General features: G+C 40.6%; 1 protein-coding gene and 1 long non-coding RNA gene across 5 annotated transcripts in view; one reads left to right on the top strand and one right to left on the bottom strand.

Annotated features, from left to right (window-relative positions):
• LOC126865811 (homeobox protein cut) overlaps window positions 1-22,280 on the top strand; it is a 159,691-nt gene that overhangs the window by 15,326 nt on the left and 122,085 nt on the right. The gene's annotated exons all lie outside the window — the stretch shown is intronic.
• On the bottom strand, window positions 4,818-8,068 carry LOC126865828 (uncharacterized). The gene is made up of 3 exons (XR_007689694.1): window positions 6,488-8,068; window positions 5,971-6,038; window positions 4,818-5,899 (listed from the first exon to the last, which is right to left on the bottom strand). It is a non-coding gene; the product is annotated as an uncharacterized LOC126865828 (long non-coding RNA).

Below are 22,280 nucleotides of genomic sequence, written 5' to 3'. Positions count from 1 at the left end.
TGATTTACATTTTGATCAAAATCAGCGCGATAAAACAAGACATTTTTACCATATCGTACGGTTTTAATCAAAATCTTCATCAAAATCACTACAGTATAAAAATAATGATCGTTACGAAATGAAAATTAGACTTTTAAACAAATCGCGTATTTTTATATCCTAATCTCTGTATCTTCCAAATTTCCTATTTCATTCCACGAATTTCTATATCTACTGCAAGAAAGTAGTATCAAATCACGGTATATTTGTAATCATCAAACCAACTATTGTCAACAGCGAAATCCCCACAGATCCTCACAATCAGCTTCCTACAACGTCGCACATGCACTGTCGGAATCAGCGCGTAGCTGCACGGAACTCACCGCGGTCCATCACGGCCTCTTGTTTTCCGTCCTTTCTTATTTTTCCTCTTTTTTTTTCTAAATTGTATCTATTGGCTCGAAGCGATTGAAAGTAATTGAATGAAGCGGCCGGTTATTTACGAACGTTTAAGCGGAGCCAACTATCTGTCCATTCATTCGGTCTTGTCCCTTCATTCATTCATCATTCACTCTCGCCGGTGTACGGGCGCTGCATGTATAGCAGTAGTAAAGGCCCATTCAATTGATCGGTGATTGTCTAAATTATAAGATTGCCATACAATGGCTCTCATCTCGACCTATTGGGGTCTCGTTCGACCGTTGCGTCACCACTTTAGGACCGGATCGCAAGCCGCGATCGCGTCAAAAGAGCACCTACGAAATCGACCGATCCTCCTAATGAGGAAGGCGCGGACATCAATCGATACACACAACCCTGATGCCCATTTGTGAAGAATGTGTGGGGCTGCCGGTCGTCTTTCCGCCGAGGGACCCGTTCATGGAAACCACTGGCCGATCGCGGTGCACCGGGACCAACTTAACCACCCGCTGCTAGGAAATGCAGCAACCCGTGACACGTGGGAAACCTAGACAATTCGACGCTGGACGGTCTTCGATCATTTTATTGACTACATCAAATGACCGTTATTAGACTTCTTCGCCGGTTAAACTACTTTTATTGGACGGTTAAATACTTCTGTAATTTGCTCGACACTAGAGCTTCCAAACCTGTTATTCAGACAGGTTTCAGATTTGTTGCCTTGGAGTGAGTAAAAGTACGAAGATGCTCGATGCTTGTTTCTATTACGTTACGTTATTATAATGTCAAACATTGGTAACTTGTTTCTGAAATCAAAACGCATGCTTGTTAGTTTCCTTTACGTATGTGATGAGGTATTGGCTATGAACCGAAGGTATTGTCTATGAAATATTTTTAATATTATTAATGCAGCGAACTGTTTTCTATTTGAAGCTTCGATCGATAAACTCAGAAGGTGTCTGAAAAATCAGTACTTTTATATCTACTTATAAACTCTACTACTAAGAAATCTGTATTTCGACAAAATCTGCACATTTGCCACCAAATAACGAAAGCATGAACGTAGCAAATAGCTTAGACCATAGATTCTGGAAAACATTAGCTATGCTTTCAAGGCTTGTAATGCGTATAAGAAAGAAGCCTACGAAATGATAAAAACAGGATTGAGTCGTCTTGCGTTGAACAGGAGACATGATTTCGCGCGCATTCGTACGCGAAACTATTCCGACCGGTAGTTGTTCCGGGCTGTAATGGACTCCGACCAAAAAGAAAGAGAACTCAAGCCAGGGAACAGTCCTGGAGTGAGAGCAAGAGAGTGAACGCGCGTGCGGGCGAGCGCTAATCCCCGGAAACAGGCTTAATTACAGTCGCGTCCGAAACAGGATAATGGCCGAAGCGCGAATATGGCTGTCCCGTGTCTGGCTAACTAACGTCAGCCTGGCAAATCGGTTTATCGTTTCGCCGAAAAGTTCCTTCAATTCTAACCGAGAGTCCGTCTGCGCCGAACTTCCGCGCATTAGGCACTTACGCATTACACCTGCATCGCCGTTGTCGCGGAAACTTGCGAAACGTTAATTAGCATCCGTAACATTGCTCCGAAGTGCGTCAACGGTGATTCGATTTGAGGTTAAGACCGCTGTTTGGATACGTGGTTGGGACGGTAGACTAAACTTTTACATTTTTTGAGAAACAATGTTGGTTTCTTTTTTTTCTGGAAAAAAAGAGGAGGGATTAAGAATTCAGTAATGTGATTCAACCTTGGTTAGTTAAGGAAAAGTTATTTCATTTGGCGGAAGTTGCGGTTCTAAAAACCTTATTACTAGCTCGCGATGGATTTCAAAGATACAAGGATTTTAAGTTTATATTACAATGTCAATTTCTCTGTTTTCTTTTAGGGAGAGATAAGAATTGAGTAGTCTATACAATTCGACCTTGATGTTGCGGAAGTAGCAGTTCTAAAAATTCCATTACTATATAGACTTCTGTGTATCCTATAAATATAGATTGTTTTTCAGAAACGCTACTACGAAGATCATAGTAAAGATTAATAATTCTTATAAATATACTTCGTATCAATGCAATAATATAACAATGGAGTACAATAGCAGAATGGCAAACAAATAAAATGAGAAGAGGATTAATTTGTACTACTTACATAGCCGCCATTTTTATGTATAGAAAGAGCGATTATGGAGAGAACGAATCGATCGTGATGAGTTGATTATTGTTGAGTTGATTGACGGCATGATTTCCTGTCGGGAAATCGGAAAATTGTATTTCTTGGTTCGGAAGGACATCGCGATGCGATGGAAAATTTATCGCAACACCGTGCAATCGCGTCACGGCAGACCGAGTTTCTTCTTTCTAGACAATACCAGCTGCGGCACGTGATTCACGAACGTACGCGCTCGCGGAAATTTATTGTGGCGTCGTGTGGGCATCGCTCGTAGAATTTACTGCAATCGGTAACAGTTAGCGGCGCGCAAAAGTCCCTGGAATATCGAACTTTCGTAATCGGTACGGTCATACGTCACAATTGTTACTTCATTTGGAACAACCTGCACTGGTTCTCCTCGTTCATCCGGTCAGATAGCATGCGATTAAACGCCTCGAAACCGTCCCTTAAATTATTTTTTATCAGTGTCCACGTGCCACTCGTTGGACCGAATGATTTTTTGTCACTAAAACTCCCTATAAATTCGTTCCCTCCGATCGTTTAGATACATATACCTTTTACGAAACATCTCTCTTCGAAAAATCTCCGACACTTACCTGAACTGTGTTAAAACGAAGTGGAAGATCACCAGTTGCTCAAGCTGAAAACAAAAGGTTATAGAGAATATTTAACACATACGGAATTTTCGTAAATAATTTAGTAACCACGATCTATTACCGCGTCAAGTGTAAGGCCTCCGACTTAACTACGCAGAAAATTGCAGATTTGCAACGAACACTATCATTACGTCTCCCACTGAGAAAATGTTTTCTAACGACCGCGAGATTGCTTCGGAAGTCGTTCGAAAGAAACGTCTAACCAGTTCACGTTTCAGCTAATCCCACATAACGTCGATATCCGGAAGAATGCGAGATATCGAATCTCGCTTAAAACATTCAATGTGGTAGAATTCTTATAATTCTTATTTTAAGCGACGAAACAATAAAAAAGAATTGTATTTAATTGCTTTTTCTTGAAAGAAGTTAAAACACACGTCAGATTGTTGAAAAATAACAAAAAGAAAGAATGATATCGATACATGTATCGAACTAGAGGGCATCTTGCTTCTCGATACATGTATCGACTCCGCACCGAACGTGTTAATTGCCGTACACGATCGCGACCGATCGAAAGTTGCGCGCGAAGTTTCCGCGTTGAAACCCCCTCTAACGAGAGGTCCGAAGAAAAAGGAAGAAAGAGAAAAGAGGCTCTAGGTTAGCGTGCACGTGCAACAGCACGCACCGCCACGGAATTCTCCGGGTGCACGTAAACGGTCGTAAAGCAAAGCGATCCTCGAACGCCTCGACGTAACTCTCGTTTCTACGGTGTACACGGTGAAGTTATCTGTGCATCGGCCGTGAGTGTACGCTAAGTACGCGCAAGTACAGTGTCGGTAATATCCAGTGTTACACACGTATGTATAAATATATATACATACACGCACGTGGAACTACAGCGTGGTTCGATGGTGTGCCACTAGAGGCGAGCATTAAACGGATACTTGCGTACAAGCCTTTAAGTAGGCTCTCGTTCGGTGTGTGCGTGCCTGCGCCGCGGTAGAGTCTCTGCGGAAGCGTTGCATTGAGACCAATCGAATAGAAACTAATTTAATACAAATGAACACATACGCACATCGACGTTTCTCGCGTTTCCGAGCGCTCAGTGGGTTTAATACGACTCGAACGAATCCGCTTCGAAAAAATGTGCCTCTTTACCTGGGACACCTCTCCCGAACGTCATCCTTCCTGACTCAAGATTCCGGTATGATTGTCACTTATTTTTACTTTGATTCTTTTTTTTTTTCTTTTATATTTATCATCATTTTCCTAGGTATTGGATACTTTGGATATGAATATTTTTTATAGACGATGTTTCATTTACTATGATTGTCACTGCGAGCAAAATGATTGCATACTGTATAGAATATGTCAGTTAGGTGTTATATATATTGAGGATATTATTATAATTTTGAGATTTTGATATGGAAGATTATATAACTAGAGGGAGGCGTGTGTTTTTGTTTTAAGTATATACAGATATCAATAATGTATTTCGTTTATGTGTACTCATAACCTATATCGCGAGCCAAGATTCCTAAAAAGGATGCGAAATGCTTTTTGAGAGGTCGCTGCCGTTATTCTAGTTATTTTATGTCATAATTACCTATAAAAAAATTTCGGAACAAACATTTTCAATACTTTTTATAGATAAATGGGTATGTGTAATACATTAAATATTATCAAAATCTGTTATAAATGTTTTATAGAAATATGAGATGGATTAGCAGGCTCGTATGCACTGTTCTACACCAATGACACTCACTGTATATAGTTGCATGGTAGCTAAAGGATTAATCATACTTTCTAGATGACTTAAAATCCTAACCTTCTTTTTAGTCCTGCTGTTCTCTTCGCTTCTCCTTCGTCTTTATACCTCTTCGGATTTCCTTTTTGGAATACTATACTCATGAAAACGGAGGAACATACAGAGACAGTAAAATTATAATGTTAATTAAAATCAAATATTTAAAAATTATCTCATATATTTCAATACCATTTATTGAAATATAACATCCATTTGAAGTCATATGAACTTGAAAAAAAATTGAAAAGTTGAATCTTCGATGACCTAAAATTCAGTAGGATAGTATTTTCCATAAAGGAACGATCGACGTCGAAATCGAAGCGTTTCGAAGTGAAGGCACGGCCTCGCAACGAATGTCGGATCCCACGTCGAGCCAGTAAATCACACGGCTCGCGAAGATCCGCGAACTTTTGCGCCATCGCGCATTGCGAAACGCTTTCAATTAGTGCGCTTTCTAATTGTAACTCATCGCAATTAGAATCGACGAAATTACGTGCCGCTCGCATTATGCGCCGACGCCAGACGTCTTGGTGAGCGCGACGCGTATAGTATAACCGCGTTTACTCGTCTTGCAAGTCGTGGTGAGTGAACATGCGCGCGCGAACACCAACACATACACATATACATAGAAGAGCGATCGCAAGCATACGCGAATCGGTATACGGGTTATTAAGCAACGCCGTTCGCACGTCCTCCCCTTCCCCGCTCTCCACTTGTTTCGTTTCTTTTTCGTCCTCTTCTTTCGCGTTTCCCTCGTACGTTCCACGTCCCCTTCTTCTTCCTGTTCTTCTTAGCGAGTCGTGCTCGACTCAGAAGCGGTTCCGGGCCGATGCAAATGCGCTCGTAAAGACCGATGATGATAACGTTGAGAACGAAAGAAACGCGGGGTGCCATGCCGGCGTGCGGAGAAATTAGCGGGACCTACAGATGGACAGAATGATAACTCTTGAAATTCGAGGCACCACCGTTCTTCAGACGCCTTTGTCTTTCACCTGGCTTAACACGTTGACTGGTGAAATTTTGTATGACTTGTCTACAGTGCTCGCTCCTGCATGGTACACTGTTATAGACAATTTTAATACCTACTTTAGTTAGAAAATAGCATTAATTAAATACATTTTATATGATACATTTAGCACATTGCCTGAAATCATTTGGAATTTTAGAAATATGAATATTTCTTTTAATGTAACGGGTATCACTGACTAGTGTTAATCGTTAGTACCCCTCATGATTTCAACGTGTTAACAAACCCTGTGGATATTCACCAAATGTACATTTGTATATAGGACGCATACGATTACGAAATACGAATTAGTCATTGCTTTGAGAAGAAACATGGCACTAGCCCTATTTTAATTCAACTTCTAACTTTTCTTGATACCTCGATTAAATTTAACAATTGTCATGCGATATTTTTGTCTTATTTACACACGTCGTCTTATTTGATAGTACTCGTATCGGGTTGGTACACGGTAATTAGCGTGAAACGTTCGGTAAATAGCTCACCGCGTTCCCTTCTATTCGGAGGCTACAGTTCCTTGAAATCAGTTGGTAACAGTTTCGAATTAACGTTCAATGTATTTCTCTCATCAATAGCGGTACTTTTTTTCCCACTTTGTCCATGTCTAGGTCCGGCACAGTTGTACCAATTACTTGGTACACGGTTGGTGGTAGTCGGTAGCGGTGTCTATGGTAGTGGTAGCAGCTACTCGACTGTCTGTAACCTCGGCTAACGTTTACTCCAAGAAAACGAGGATGGAGAGAAAGAGAGAGTAGCCGCGGGGAAACTAGCGATATGCATGCGCGATACGCTTGGCCCGATATTTATACGGCCTTGCGCCGTCCGTTTCGGACGTGGACAATGAGCCACAAACCGTCTCATGGAGTCGCAACGACCGCCGCGTCCCGATAAGGGATATAAGTAACACTTGAACCGTGCTTCCGGTTGCGAGCTGTGAACTTGCTTGCTCTCTACGTGGCCACTGCCCCGATACTAATTCGCGGGACACTTGAAAGATATTTCTTTCGTGCCTCACGTTTTTCCATGAGGTTCGCTATATTCGCATGGAAATTGTTGGATCCGATGGGAAGAAAATAAGATAGGCTGAACTTCTATGTTTAAGCATATTACATAGTAGTTATTATGAGGATTAGATGTGATCTAGTAGTCTTCGTATGACGTGAGAAATACAAGATTAGTGAGTTTGATACGCGTTTGTTAATTGTTTCTTTCGTGCGTATATAAGAAGAAGTGCATTGGACCTTTATTTTACTTTGGGTATTTTCTGCTAATTAATCGGTTTAATTGCAATTGAGGGGTTGAGATAGCGAACGATGCAATTGACAGAGCTAAAGATTTCTGTTATTTATGTCATTTACATTATTTATTATTGTATCGTTATGGACATCCATTTTTTACCACCTGTACAGATTTAGAGAGAGAATAAATGGTAAAAGAATGTGTTTCTTCTGCACGAAGAACGCCTATATTCTACGCGAATACGATGAAAATATTATTAGGGGTAAAAGGATTTATATTCTTCCCCATCAAAAGAATAGCTTAAAACATTTTTTTCGCCATATTGTTTACCATTTCAGTTCGTAAACTCTTTGTTGTTTTCTTTTATTCTGTAGCAACGTTAGGTTAGATTAATTCCGCTGGTAAGGCTTCTGAAGTTTAATTGCACTTGTAACCCACAAAGCCATCAAGTAAACGACGGACGCTGGGATGACGGTACGGGGCTCGTTCCTTCAGTCGCGGGAACCTATTGTTCTAGCTTCAGGGAGAGAAGAGACGCGCGTGACACGCATGTGCGTAGATGCGCGCGATACGAACGCATTACTGTAACAACGTATCCGCTACTGCATCGCATTATACCGAGTTACCGCTATTTTCGCGCGGCCACGGTTTTCTGCACTTTCGGCGCGGCCAGCGGCGCCGCGAAAACGTCGCGAAAACAAGCCGCATCCGGCTGTCTTAACGGGATCCCGCCGCGAGGAAAGCAACTGGCTGCTTTTGTTCGCTCAAACTGTTCTGCTACTCGTTGTTCTTCTTTTTATATTTTTCTTCTCTTATTTTCTTACGCGCAAGCGGCGATATCTTCCATCGAGAGCTTCTTAGAAGTCAAGTTGATCAACTCTACTTTTTGTCATTTTCTCAGGATACACGATTAGTTGAATGCGGATGTTGCATTATTGAGAACAGCACTAATTGAAGGAACAAACAAATCTGCGCTTAGTTACATTTTTAAAGATGTGAATTTACATGCAGGATTCATAGTATCGTGATTAGGCTTCAACTTCTTCGAAAATAAATTACTTGCATAGTTTCAATTTTTCAAAAATACTTCGAAATTAACGACGAGTTTCAAGTACAATTAGGAAAGATAGTATTTTTAATATCAACGCTTTTCCTACCTTTCAGTTTATGGCTATACGGCTCATGTGTTCTGTATGGCTCTCAAGTGTAAAATTCTAAAATGAATAATGTAATCTGAAATTTTCGAGATACGCTGGCGTTCAAAAGCAAGTAGTATAAAAGTATCTCCAATGATATTTTTCTTTACGATCACTATAGTTATGGTAAGACGTTAATTTCTATTTAATAGGTTTCTTTTTTTTAAATTAGACGAGCATAAAATGGACTTTACCTCAGTTATGAGCCAATGAGTTTGAATTGAAATTCATAGTTGACAGTTATTGATATTTATTGGCCATTGTTTGATTATTAGATTAATTAATTGCTGAATCAATGATGAGGATAATTGAGCTTCTCTGCAAGTTATATGCCTTAATTCTTTAACAATGGGTGCTCAAATAGTGACGAGATTGACGCGTGAACCATAACATGCTATGAAAGTTGCATGTACTGAAATTTTATTGAGTATAAAAAAGTTTTCATATCAATTGACAAGAATTTTGTTTCCTCTTTACCAATTAGAAAGAGTCAACATTAATAGGTAGAAAACGCAAGTTGTCATACTAAACACGTACACGTATACGCGTCTATCATTCGAGATTACGATATTTTAATCCCTGCAAAATCGTACCGCCTGCGCTATCTACGCAGTTGCACGATATTGTAAGTATGTATATACATACATATTACGTTTGCTCGTTTACATCACATAGCTGTGCACTAACAAGCGGTAAGTGGTTACAAACTCGTAGAAGCTCTTACAACAACACTAGAATTACCACTTACTAAAATCATTCAAACATTTCTGACAAAATTAATATCGACCATTTATTCTCATCGTATCGCTATAATTATAATCGTCTATGTATATGCTACATATTTACGATAATATATAAAAAGACAAATTCCACGTCGCTAATTTTAGTGTCAAATGGGACTTAAGTTTTGAATTCCGAGAAATTATTATTGTATAGCATCCAGCAACCCCTTCAAACGTTTTGGTATTCAAAGGAAAGCGCCACGAAGTGGATGGATCGAGCCGATACCAGGCACAGAAGCTTTAACGACTTTCAGCGGTGGTGTTCGCTTCCGGGAGATGGCGTGGATCTTCGCTCCGTCGTTGTTTTTCAGTTTCCGAAACGCATAAAACGGACGAAGTGGCTGCGATTCGAGGGGGAGACAAGTGCCTTGAGGAAGAAAAAAGGGCCAGTGACGCGCGTCGAGCCCCCAAGGAAACGGGACGCTCGAAATAACGCGGCCGAGTATAACACGTGTGCCCGTATATTTTGAATACGGATACAATGTCGTTGTCGGGGCCGGTTAGAGTGGTAGATATTACTCGGCCAATGTGAATCAGACCGCTTGCTTCCGGTTGTAAACGACCGACTGGGGAGGATTAAGTAGACTCACCTTGGATGCGTAGCGAACGCTCGCTCTAATTACTTATCACCTGGAGTCATTGTTGCCGTTACCATGATGAATCTGACGAGAATCGAACACATATACTTCGCAGATATCCAAGTCCAATGGATTTTGGTTAGCTTCCTTTGTTTTTCTGTTAATCCGTCTACCATTAAGTTATTCTTTATTAGATGACTCGAGATGAGTTAAGATAGAGGGATGAATAAGTTTTTTCAAAAATCGTTAGATTGCCTCGTAAGTTTTGTCGATTTTTAATGAAGCGTTGTTCCTTGTCTGTCTACCAGTCGACTATTTTCTTAATTAACGTATTCGATCTTCGATAGAATTTGGAAGCTATAACAATGGAAAATATTCATTTGTAAGTTCCGTAAGTTCTAGATACGAAGATACGACGAATATGGTTTACGAGGTTCTGAAACGGATATTTTCGTATCGATGTGATTAATATACTGTCGTATGAAATTTCGAAAAACGAGTTACGTTTTCTTTATTAGATATGATATCGAGTAAAACGTTTAACTCAATAATACATATCGTCAATTATGCAGTCACACGTAGATCGTAATTTGTCGCTAATTTCAACGACGCGTCGAGGTACGCAGAAGGCATAAAAGCTGCAGATTACAAGATGTGAAAATTATGCTTCTGTAAGAAAATTGGCATTAATCATCGGCACAGAAATCGGCAATTAAAATCGTACCCTTGCTACAGAGGGTTGAGGGGCAATATGATGATTTAACTGCTTTTTATGCAACCACCGGAACGAGAAATCCATCCAATCGCAGCTTGAAACGAGTGACGCGTCATCCTGGAGGGGTTATCCCTTCTCCAGCGGCGAGGAAAGGAAGGGGGAACAAGAGGTGGCCCCTCGAAGCGAAGCTAATTTGAACGACACCCGATATGCAGATCGGCAGGACGAGATCTATGTAAATCGCGCGTCAGCCAGAAGAAGAGTGGTGTTGGGAAAAAGAATTGGCCCACAAACTGGTTTCAACTGAATGGCCCCCGCGCACGATAATATATATCGGTCTTTCGTTTTTTACATTTTGCGCTTTACGGAACGGGCTTTGTCGCACGGTTTGCGGAGCACATGCCTCTACGGGTGCCGAACAACCACGCGTGTGAAATACCCTCGCCAGGAATTCGACGCGCGACAAATCAATTCTCGACCGCGAGTTTTTCTATCGGCCACCAACGATTTCAATCCATTTCCCGTTGGATCTTCACTGTTCTTCGAAGTGACTTCGGGGATGTGTTTTCGGAGCAGTTAATTTCTTATTTTTAGACCAAGGGTATCTATGTAGATTCATGTTTTTAGAAATGGAAGCAAAGGAATGGAATATAAAGGAAGATTTGTTTCATTTATTGGATAGCGTATCTAACTATTAGTAGGTATTTTATTTTCCATGTTTGATGCAGTTTGATATTTTATGTACATTTTGTATATTGTTGCAGCTTTAGATTTTCCATGAATACATAAACGCTCTCAGGCTATTTATCGTTAATATTCTTAATTTAGTTAATACGTAACATAACTTCTTAATTGTTGTCTAATTTCTTGGTATCTCATGAATATTCTAACCAGATTTATCAAGAAGATAGATAATCATAGCTATTATGCGATTAACGTAAGCTTTTATAAATACAATAGAACGGTGAAGGGTTGATAAAGTAGATTCCGGAAATTTAAGTTTACTGCCTGTTTGAAATTCAAAGTTAAAAACTGCAGATCTATAAGAGAAATATTAATTTTCAATACATTAATAATAAAAATATACACAAACGTGGGTCCATTATCGAAGAGAAAGCTATTTACCAAACTCTAAACATTCCCACCTCTGGGACACAGTTCGACCCCACCTCCGCTTGATGGCCGATAAAACGTTAATAATTTTCGTGAAAATAGCGTCTTAAGGAGAAACGGGCAGAGTAAGGTCGCGGTTCACTTGTCGGTCGATTTAACTACGCATCCGGTCACAAAAGACACGTACTTGCACGCGTAGGGGCGCGCTGCTTCGCAGCTACTCAAAACTTCGTCCACGGAGAGACTAACTCGTTGTAAATCCAATTAGCGCCCGTGGCTTTGAAGTGGCTTTCCATACTTGAGCTCCTCCGTGTCAAGGGCTTGGCAAAAGTATTTCCTCTTTTTTCACTTTGAATAATTTCCCTTTCGGTTCAACTCCTCGCCGGTTTCCTTCGCTGCATCTTTGCTGCCCCCTCGGTCCAAGCCTTCTCCCTGGATGATTAAAAGAATCGCTCTCGAGACCCTTTAAAATAGGCCAATTTTCTGAATTGAAACGGAACGAGCGATCGATCAAAGATCACTTTCTGCCTCCTTCGCTCCTACACTTGGCTTTTGTGTTCTGTCCAGTTCGAAAACGTTGAGTGGTAGGAACGATGCAGGTTTGATTTATAGCGTAGCAGGGCCACCTTATGTGCTACTGTTTTAAAAATAGATCGTACGTAGCTTCGTTATTGGAGGAAATATATAGTCACATGTACAAATGAGTCATCTACTCTTTTGTTCGTAAATACTAGTAAGCCTGGTCTGTCTGAATATGAAACGTAACAGTTAATGAAGATCAGAGAATAATTAATAAATCAGAATTTTGTATTCCTGCAAAATTGGCATTTAGTAGGTATAGGAATCGTTTGTTGCACGAACTGCAAGAATATAATCAATTAGAACTATCTTATTGGGCTTCGTGGCTTCTAAACCTAAATTCTAGCGGAAGAAACGAGTCGTTATGAATAAAATCGAAAACTTCAAGAATCTATCGGGAGTATAAAAGCGAAACGTACACTTGTGGCGTTACAGTGAGAATCATGAAATTTATGAGACTTGTGCGATGATACTGACGAATTGCTGTAAAAGGCCACACGTATCAGTTCTTTTATTCGTTATTCAATATCATGGTACATCTTTGCTACAATTCTACGAGACAAGTAGCGACTCATCGAATTATTCACAAGCCAAACCTTACAAATTAAGTTCGTATGAATCGCTTCTTATCGTCTCTTAATAACCTTGCCGATATAATCAAGATACCTAAGACAAGAAGAGAACAACATTGTGCTGAAAAACAATAGAAAGACAGTGTTTTATTTATCAGAAAACAGTATGACGCTAGAACAACGGCGATTTTCACGAAGACAGGCAGTAAATTCCGGCGTTTCATCGTGCTCGTAAACCACGATCCCGTCGACGTTTGCCGCGCAAGCGACGCGTGACGTCCACACGCAACTCCATCTATGCACGATCCATCCAGTTGATCCATAAAGAATAATCCAGCGTCGACGAACCGGCAGCTACCTACGTCTTTCAAGGCCGGTAAGAACATTGTTCCGCCGAGGATGATGAAAAAAAAGGTGCTAATTGCTATATGGGGAATCCCCGAACGTGACGAGCTGTATCCCCGAAATGAAAAAGAAACGCGGACTTTCGGAGCGATCGTGGAAGATACGCGATCGTGCCGGGGCAATGGCGGAGGTGCAGTCAGGCATAGATCCTCTCTGACCTCCGTGGCATAATCACGCGTCAGAATGCATCAGACGGCCGCCCCCTCCGGCCGCTCGCAGGCCACGTCCGTTTGCAGATGGTGTTTTAAACGCAGCCATGAACTTGAAGACGTTCGCCTCGACGTTGGCTCGCCCCTACTACGTACACCAAGTCCAGACCTCAGCCGATTTGTCTGTCGCGGATCGCGACGTGGGAATTCGCTTTCCTTTTTCCCCGGTTTTTCCTCCCGGTGCATTGCGTAAGACGAGCATCGCTGCTCGATAATCGGTGCCGGAAGCTCGTAATAACGTCGATCATTGGTCAAAGATAAGGCCTTCGGTGTTTATGGATGATGATTGTCGCGATCGTGGAAGCGAGAAGTACAGGAGTCCCGGTTAGACTCTATTCTGCCTGGTTTTTTTCCTCGGTGACGGATCGTCGCCATGGCTGCGGGAAACGGCGGCCGGGGTCGCGGTTGCGGCCGGAACTCGCTGATATTCGACCGCGAGTCTTGATTAAGGGCTCGAACACGGTGGAATTGCAAACTGATCGACCAGCACCTCCTGCCTCGCAATTAGACTAATATCATTAGCGACATTTTACAAGCCACGAGTCGCGCGTTACATGCTAGTACGTACTGATAAACTATCTTGCCAATAAAATGAGATTTTACGATCACAGTTTATAAATGATAAATCGTCTGATTATGTACACTCGACTTGAAATTGCACGAAGAAACTGTAATTTACCAATTCGCTAATATTATTATTAGTAAATTATCGTGATAAATTATCGTGATAAGTCATTGCGGATTTTGTCAATGCCACATAATGACAACATCCGCAATCACTTAGTTGCCAAACCAATAGTAAGTAGAACTTTGAAGAGTAAGAACGAGTGATTTGGAAATTTTAAAGGGATTCTCTGCGCACAAGTGACATTTTATGATAGCAAATATATCCTGGAATATATCAGTTTTATAGGAATTGTCATCTTCTTCGTTTAGCGAAGAAAGTTAGTTCTTTGCTGTTTCTATATTCGTGAATTATTAGCGAAGTTTATACTTAATTATAGACTCTGTTGGCTATTAAAAAAGTATTATGCAAGTACTTAGTAATTCCGTTTTAAAAGTTGTCGAATCTCGGCTCAAATAATTGATTGCATAACGGAGGGTAACCACCACCCTTCGTCAACATGCAAGCAATAGAATGCACAGGCTATTACTAGACGCGTGGTTTCGGTGTACAGTAACTAGCAAAACTTTATAGACTCACTGATATTATAGACATAATCAACTAACGGATATTTATGAAAGAAATATAGAAAAGTATCATCATATGAAAATACGCAATACTTTTCATTTTATTAGAATAACAATAAGGGGTAGAATAAAAATATCAAATAAATATTTTTCCATCGAAACTGTGCATATAATACACATAATATCAAACACTTAATACACCCCTACGTAATTTATACATATAACAAAATGTTCGTCCTTAATATCGTAGACAATTAACGAAAAAATCAACTGTAATTAATGGCGAATTGAAGTTTTCAGGAATCAAAATTTCATACACATCCACCTGATACAGATATTACGTATATAGATCTTTTCCCTGGTTCTTGAATACATAAAAATACACGTTTGGTATATCCCCATGTCGGTGTTTGCACATTTTTGTCGGCTACTGTATGGTTTGGTCGCCGTTTACGCAACGTGTCTCGCATCACGCGTGGAAACCACGTGGCGTGGTTGACCCCTTTCGGCTACCCCGCAGCTGGAAAAAAAAAACGAGGAATCGAACTCGCCACTCACCCCCGTCTCTCGTTCGTTCGCTCGCTCGCACGCAGGAGTGTGTTTGCACGAGGCAAACCGGGGGGCGGAATCCCATCAGCCGGATGTGCGCCGGATTAACGCGATTATCGCACGTTCGGCTTCGCGATTTATTGATAGATGGCTGCACCACTTCGCTGCCTTTAATCGGCCGTTTGATTGTTTCTCGGTTTCGCTACTTATTCTGGCTTTTTGGTTTTTCGTGCCCATACTCCGGATTCTTCCCTTTTTCCTCTTCGTTGTCGTTCTTCCTTTCCTCCTTGCTATTTTATATTTATGTATTGTTTCATAGAGATTTCATGCGAAGTTGCCCTTGTTGAACAATGATCGATTAGGTACTTTAACTTTTTCATTTTTATTACAATAGCATAGCGAAATTGGTTGTATTTTAGGATAGTTACGTCTTTTTGTATAATTATGATACTGCTTTTCGGTGAATCTTGCAGTGCTCTTTGAAGAAGATGATGGAATCGTTTCTCTCTCTTTGTCATATACCAAATAATTATCGGGATTATACAGTAATAAAAACATTATCCTCTAGATCAAAAAGGTTAAAATGTTCCAATTCGAATGAACCTTGGAAATAAAAATTTACTAATGCAAAAATAAAGTTGTACAATATCGACTATGGGACGCGAATCCGAAGGAAGCTGATAAAAGGGAACGTTTCTTCACAAGGAAATCCATTCTGATGAAATGGAAATGTAACGCGGGGTTGATTGTCAGCGCGCGTAAAAAGCTCGCAGCAATGTAACCGGGGGATTGGCAGTGACAGGGCGGCCAAGTGATTCACAAGTTGCAATATGTGCCGTAGACAATCGGCCGAGGATCGATTAATCGCCGACGAGGTGGAATTCCGATAGACAACACAGAAATCTGCCGTTCTTATCGTTTAGACAATAAAAGCGAATGCCAATACGGCGTTATTGTACTAGTGCAAGCACAGATACCGTGACAGTATCCCAGCGTTACGTAAAGCCGCTGCCACGGCCAGATGACACCACAGTAAGAACGCGAAATTACGTGTTTCCTAGCCGGTTGTCGCGTTAATACGTAATAAGTACGTGTCCAGTCGATCGAACAACCAATGGATCGGCCATGGTCGATCGCTATTTGCTCGATTTCTATGCGGAGGCACTGCTGAAGGTTATTAATAAATTGTCGACAGATTGTTGGTATTGATATCGTTGAAACATTGGAGATAAAAGCGGTGGAAGAAAAAGTATTTCGGTCCTCTCATTTTGTTCGATCATTTTTCAATTTCAATTTCGTAAAGATGTAATATTCAAATTTGTTTCAACCTGGAATTGACGTGAATGGAATTGAAATGAAAATTATAGAACAAGAATTTGAATTTTTTTACTCTTATATTTCATTCGTGTGAATACTTCTAGTAGTTCAAAATTTTTCACGAAATCAATCAATGAAAATTAAATAGGTGCTTTATAATAACTTTGCTGAATAATTCAATTTGTATTTATCTCCAGTCATCCTGCATCGAATCTGGATATTTACTTAAATACACAAATTAATGCAGCGCTGCCAACGGGCTTGTCACCGATCTCTATTGACTAATTAAATAATTCAATAAATAAATCAAAATAAATGAATTAAATAATTTATCATATTATTTATTAGTTTAAGATAACTAATCGACTAATTAAATCTCAATTGCTGTCTATTCGTTGACTCGCGGATGACAGTTCTTTAACTATATAATCGAACTTCTGGCATAGTAAATTATAATTTAGCTTCGTTTATTATTTAAACGTTCCTTTACTCTGTTAGTAGATCTAATAATATAATCGTTGGTAAAAATAACCTATTTAGTAATTGAGTGTCACAGAAAGGGTCTTTTCCTTGATATTTAATTTTCCTTCCTGTCGAACTTTTACGTCATATTTCACAAGACGCTCATCCCCTCGTTAAGATCTCTCACTTTCTCCCAGAAACAATGAACCCTGTCACATTTATTTTCCAAACGGTAACGATCACTCGAGCCCGTGTCAACTTCATTAGAAGCGCTTGAAACAGATATAGGAAAACCTAAAGCATGTAGAAACTCTCACCCCAGAATCTGGCCTGCCGTTAAGAATCCCGGAAAATACGCTTCCGGAATACATCAGACACGCCACATGAGAAAGTACGAGTGCGACTGACAGCGGGATTTCTCAGGCCCCGTTTCCACTGAAATCCAAAATGCTTTGTTTCACGGGTTTTCGAGGAAAATTGAAAAATCTAGTTCGAAAGTTGAATTTCAATATTCTGTCCATCAAATCACTTTTACGTTGTAGCAAACTATCAACACGGGTATAGATAATTGTCCGGATATTTATTTCAAAATAAATCAATTAATTCAGACATCGCCTTATCCATACAGTGTTTCCATAAGAATCCTTTCGGAGCAACGAACATTTCTTGATACGAAACGCGACAGTGACTCGTAACTTACTGTGGCTGTTAAAAGACAAGAGATATCCATTTCTAAAACATCAATACCTGAAAATTTCTATCTACCCGCAACTCGTAACGATACTAATGATACCTCGTATTCACCGAGTAAGTTCACAAGATCGCGTGCATTCTTGTAAACCTGTCGAGAACACGCGGATAAAAGTCGTTTCAGCAAAGATGCGATCAAACTACTATCATCTAACCAACAGGCAAATAACCGGTCGAAAGCCAGATAAATCCTCGTTTCCTACAATTTCGTTACTTTGTTATAGCTAGAGCTACTTCTATAACTCCTAATGCAACGGAATCAAGCGAACCTAAAAACACCTTCAACTTCGCTTGCTCCATACTTCAAAGCCGGCTTCACGCTCTGCAACGGATCAAAAACTCGAAAAAACAACCAAGAAATCATCCACTCTAGAATTCAAGGGAGTAACAAGGATTCCCGCAAAGTATTCTCCGTTTGTCCGCGCAGCAGCATCCCTTCGCTGATGGAAGGAGACTCGAAGAAGAGCGCCGCGTGAAACGTGGGCATTGTATCGTTCCGCGTGGCGGTGTGCGTCCCACATAAACGTATCTCCTCTCGGTGCACGTAGAGAGAAACCCGCGGGACAGGTCTCTGGGCGCGTTGCAGGGGGGCGTCGCGGCGGGTGAGGGGTCCGGGAGGGGGGTCACAGTGGATATAATATTATATCGAGGGTAGGCGTGGTTAAAAAAGGGGGCGGTGCCGCGGATCCTCGTCCCATCTTTCTCTCTCTTTTTCGCTCGATTTTCTCTCTCCCCTTCGCCCCCGCCCGCGATCTGTCGACCGCCTCCGCCCTCCCCCGCCTCGACTCTGAGGCATCGAACTCGGATCGAGTCCAAGACGATCGAGGGAGGTGAGGGAAACGTGAGAAAGATACGATTCTCTCTCTCTCTGTCTCTCTCACCTATATTCTTCTCACTGTCCTTTTCCCTCTATCGGTAGTCGTTTCTCTCTCTCTCTCTCACACACACACACACACACACACACACACTCTCTCTCTCTTTCTTTCTTTCCGTATCGCCGGTTCGCCGGTGAAGGTATAGCTCTTTCTCCCGCAACTCGCGATCCGCGCCGGACAAATACGGGATTCTTGAGCGCGCAGAAGGGGGCGAAAGAGGCGGAGGGCGAGAGGCGGAGGGTCCTAGCCAATGATAGCGCGCCGCTTTATCTCGATACGTTTATCGCGAACGTTTTATATCCAGCCGTGAAAGTATTGACCGCGGGAAACTCGTAGCCGGCTGCTGAATGCGTCTCGACACGGGGCGGTGGGGGGGAAACTGAGGAGACAGCGGCTGGGGGAGGGGAGGCATCACGCGCGGGGCACGGATCGGTGACTCGACGCGTTTCAAATCGCGGGAGGCTGCGGGGATCCCACAACGCCACTTCCGGGGAATCGCGGGGCGCTGACACTTTTTCGCCCGCCAACGGCCTTCCATCGGGGGTGGATCGTAGACGATCGACATCATAGACGAGCTTCTTACGTTACTGGAGTAACCTTGTCGGTAGACTGTGACCGTTTACGAAGATTCGTAATTATATGGACAGGATTAAAGAAACGGAATTTGAAGGTTTGTTTTATTCTTGGAATATTCTATCGAGTATTTTATTTAGAGTGCTGTTTTTTTTTTTCCTTTTTCTTTGTATTTTTGCATGAACATCCGCGATACAAGTATTAGAGACGTTTAGTAAATGACAAGTTGGCAAGGAGATAAAGTTTTGTAAGTAAATTGTATTAAATCAGACGATCGTAGCGTTAAATGTGAAATTTGTAAAATGATAAGAAGTGGTTTTAGTAGAAAGTGTTATAACGTTATTCGTGTTGTAATTTAAATTTCTCGCTTGTCAATTTACTAATATTATTAGTTAGCAAATGATTGTGCACGAGCACTCGCTTGTCTCGGAGACGCGGGCCCAATCGGTTGATAATCATGATCGATGACTCGGGTTCCGAGGACATTACGGTGATTGTTCTATTAGTAGAAGGATGAAACAATGGGATGGAATTGACGCATCCACTTAGTTTATAGGCGTTCGAGGTTTGGTAGGGTGGTTTTTCTAAGCTTATTCCATTGTTGAATCTCGATAGATTGAAAAACTTGATAATTAAACAATTCCTTGATTATTGATGAATTTTCGTGAAATATCTTTCATAACAAATCTAATGGAGGATATTGTTCTTTAAATTTATTTTCTCTCAGAACGACAAATCCGTGCCTTAAAATCCGCTTTTAGAATTTCAAAATTCCTCGTTGTAATATTTTAATCGCCGAGGATTAGTGAACGGAAGAACGTGTTCGAAATGAGGGAAGCATAAAATACAATCTAGTGTATGTTCCTAATTTTCGGTTCCAAAAATTCGATTCTCGTATTTTTCGAGACGTATTGACTGCACGTGTTGCCTGTTCCGATCGAGCTGGTTCCCTAACATTTTCTCCCTAGCTGGGAATCGTCTAAAAATATTTTTATGATGCCCCTGCTGCGATACCGAGCTATCCCGGACAGTTTTTATTTCAATAAACGACAATAAATTATTTAGACAACAAAGCTGCCAAGCTTGGATAAATCAAAGCAGTGTTATTCGAGATAATGCAATTATTATCTGTAGAGAATAACGTGAATTCTAAACACATAATACGTGACTGCTAACAATTGGACCGCGTATTGCATTAAGGGCAGATGATCTAAATGAACAGCTTTTTATCTATGCGAATATATAACCGGCGCGTGTATAAATTAAAACGATAACGACATCTAATTCCACTGGTTTAGCGGAGTGAATCATTGAGCAAAATACTTCTCGAGAAAATAAATCATTTATCAAGATATTACGTAGATAATTACTCGTCAACTACTGAATATTTTAACCAGTAGTGTACATTGCGTATGTAGTAGATACTACTTTTGTAACAAGTGTATGAAAGTAAATGGTATATAAATATCAATCTAAACTAAACAATAAATAATAATAATATGAAATTTCATAATTCTTGGCAATCGTTGAATTTAAGTAAGATAATAGGATACTTACGATATTTAGTTCTACTTAGTTTTCTTCTTAAATATTCTGTAAATTAATGTGTATGACGTTTATCTTTACTATCAAAATATCGACACAATTCTCATCGAGATCTTCCTTTCAACATGGCATATACGTAGCTATTTTGTAGCTGAAATTTTCGTTTCTTCTCTTGTAGGTAATAGACGCATACTTTTAACGATGAAATTAAATCATTTGGAAAAAACTGCTGTTGTCCGAAACAAAGTTAGTCTCGAGCATACCAAGGCGCGTAATTTTCGCTGCCATAAAGTTACGAGTGATATCATATCCTGACCCACGCAGGATCAAGCAACAAGTGATCCGCGTGAGTGGAGCACAATGGAAATCTATTTTCGTCAGTATACTTGCCAGACATTTTGAATTGTGCGATAGTAATTAATAGACTGCGAATGTTTATGCAGATCCATATTCTTATACTCGCAATTAAAGAAAATAATCTTATTGTTCTTATCAGAACGGAATAGCAGCAGTGGAAAATTATTTTATCATTTTGACAATCATGATTCATTAATATTCCAGGAGAAAAAAAATGCTTCTACAAGTAGCGATTCTTGAGAAACCGTAACGTCTGTCAGTACATACTGATGAGGTGTGTAATATCAGTCAGTGCAATGCAATATCGCGATACACTAGCATGTTAAACATATCAATAAAGAATCTTTCACATTCTCTTTCCTTCCCTGTCAGCCTGTATTCCCACAATTTCTCAGAACAAATATTAGTCTAACAATAGCATTTAATGTAAATTTTTCTGATGCTATTCGAGAATAAGTTATGATCGAATTGTTGCATCCTTTTCAAGTATGAACCGAGTTTCTCATTTTTCTTCAATAAAAGCTCGCGTTCGTATAATAAATACGCTCAATCGACGAAAGTTCAACTAAACCATAAGAAATATTTATATTATATCTATCGATATTAGTAAGGAAAATAGATAAATAGGGAAACGCTTGCTATTTTATAAGGAAAAGGTTAAGTTTCCAAAAGCAACGATTAAAAACCAAATGATAGACCTTCCCTTACAACCGTCACGATTCCAACTGTGTAGAATAATAAATCTCTCAGTGAAAACCACTTTGTCTAAAATTTGCCTATGACGATAACTGGAGTGACACTCTGTTCAACTTCGTGGAAGCGAGTCTATCGCGATTCGATCGTTGTCGAACAGTACTCAAAGGGAAAGGGATGAAACAAAGAGACGAACGAGTATCGGGGCTTGCGAGAAGAAAGAGAAAATGAAAAAGAAAGGAAACAGTTAGCTTCCGAGCCATCTGTCTACGATTGTTTACGATTTTCACGCGTAATTGGACGCGAATGGTTCGCAGTTCGTAGATCGATCGCGAGGACGATCGTGGAGAAGACCAGAGCGGATCCCTTTTGTATGGAAGAGGCGCAAGTGCCGAGTCACGCCTTGACAAACAGGGATGTCAAACAGATGTTTCGGCTCTTCGGGTTACTGTGAGAGCTGCTACCGGACGTTCTTCTCGTAAACTTCTCGGATCGTCTGCCAACGCTTGAAATCTCGATGATCGTTCCTCGATGACGTTTCGCTCGATGCCTACGAAAGCCTCTCAACTCGCTATTTC

Source organism: Bombus huntii, chromosome 5 (assembly GCF_024542735.1).
Source record: "Bombus huntii isolate Logan2020A chromosome 5, iyBomHunt1.1, whole genome shotgun sequence".
Taxonomy (NCBI): domain Eukaryota; kingdom Metazoa; phylum Arthropoda; class Insecta; order Hymenoptera; family Apidae; genus Bombus; species Bombus huntii.
The sequence above is the reverse complement of the archived record's forward strand: the minus strand, read 5'-3'. Positions and strand labels throughout refer to the sequence as shown.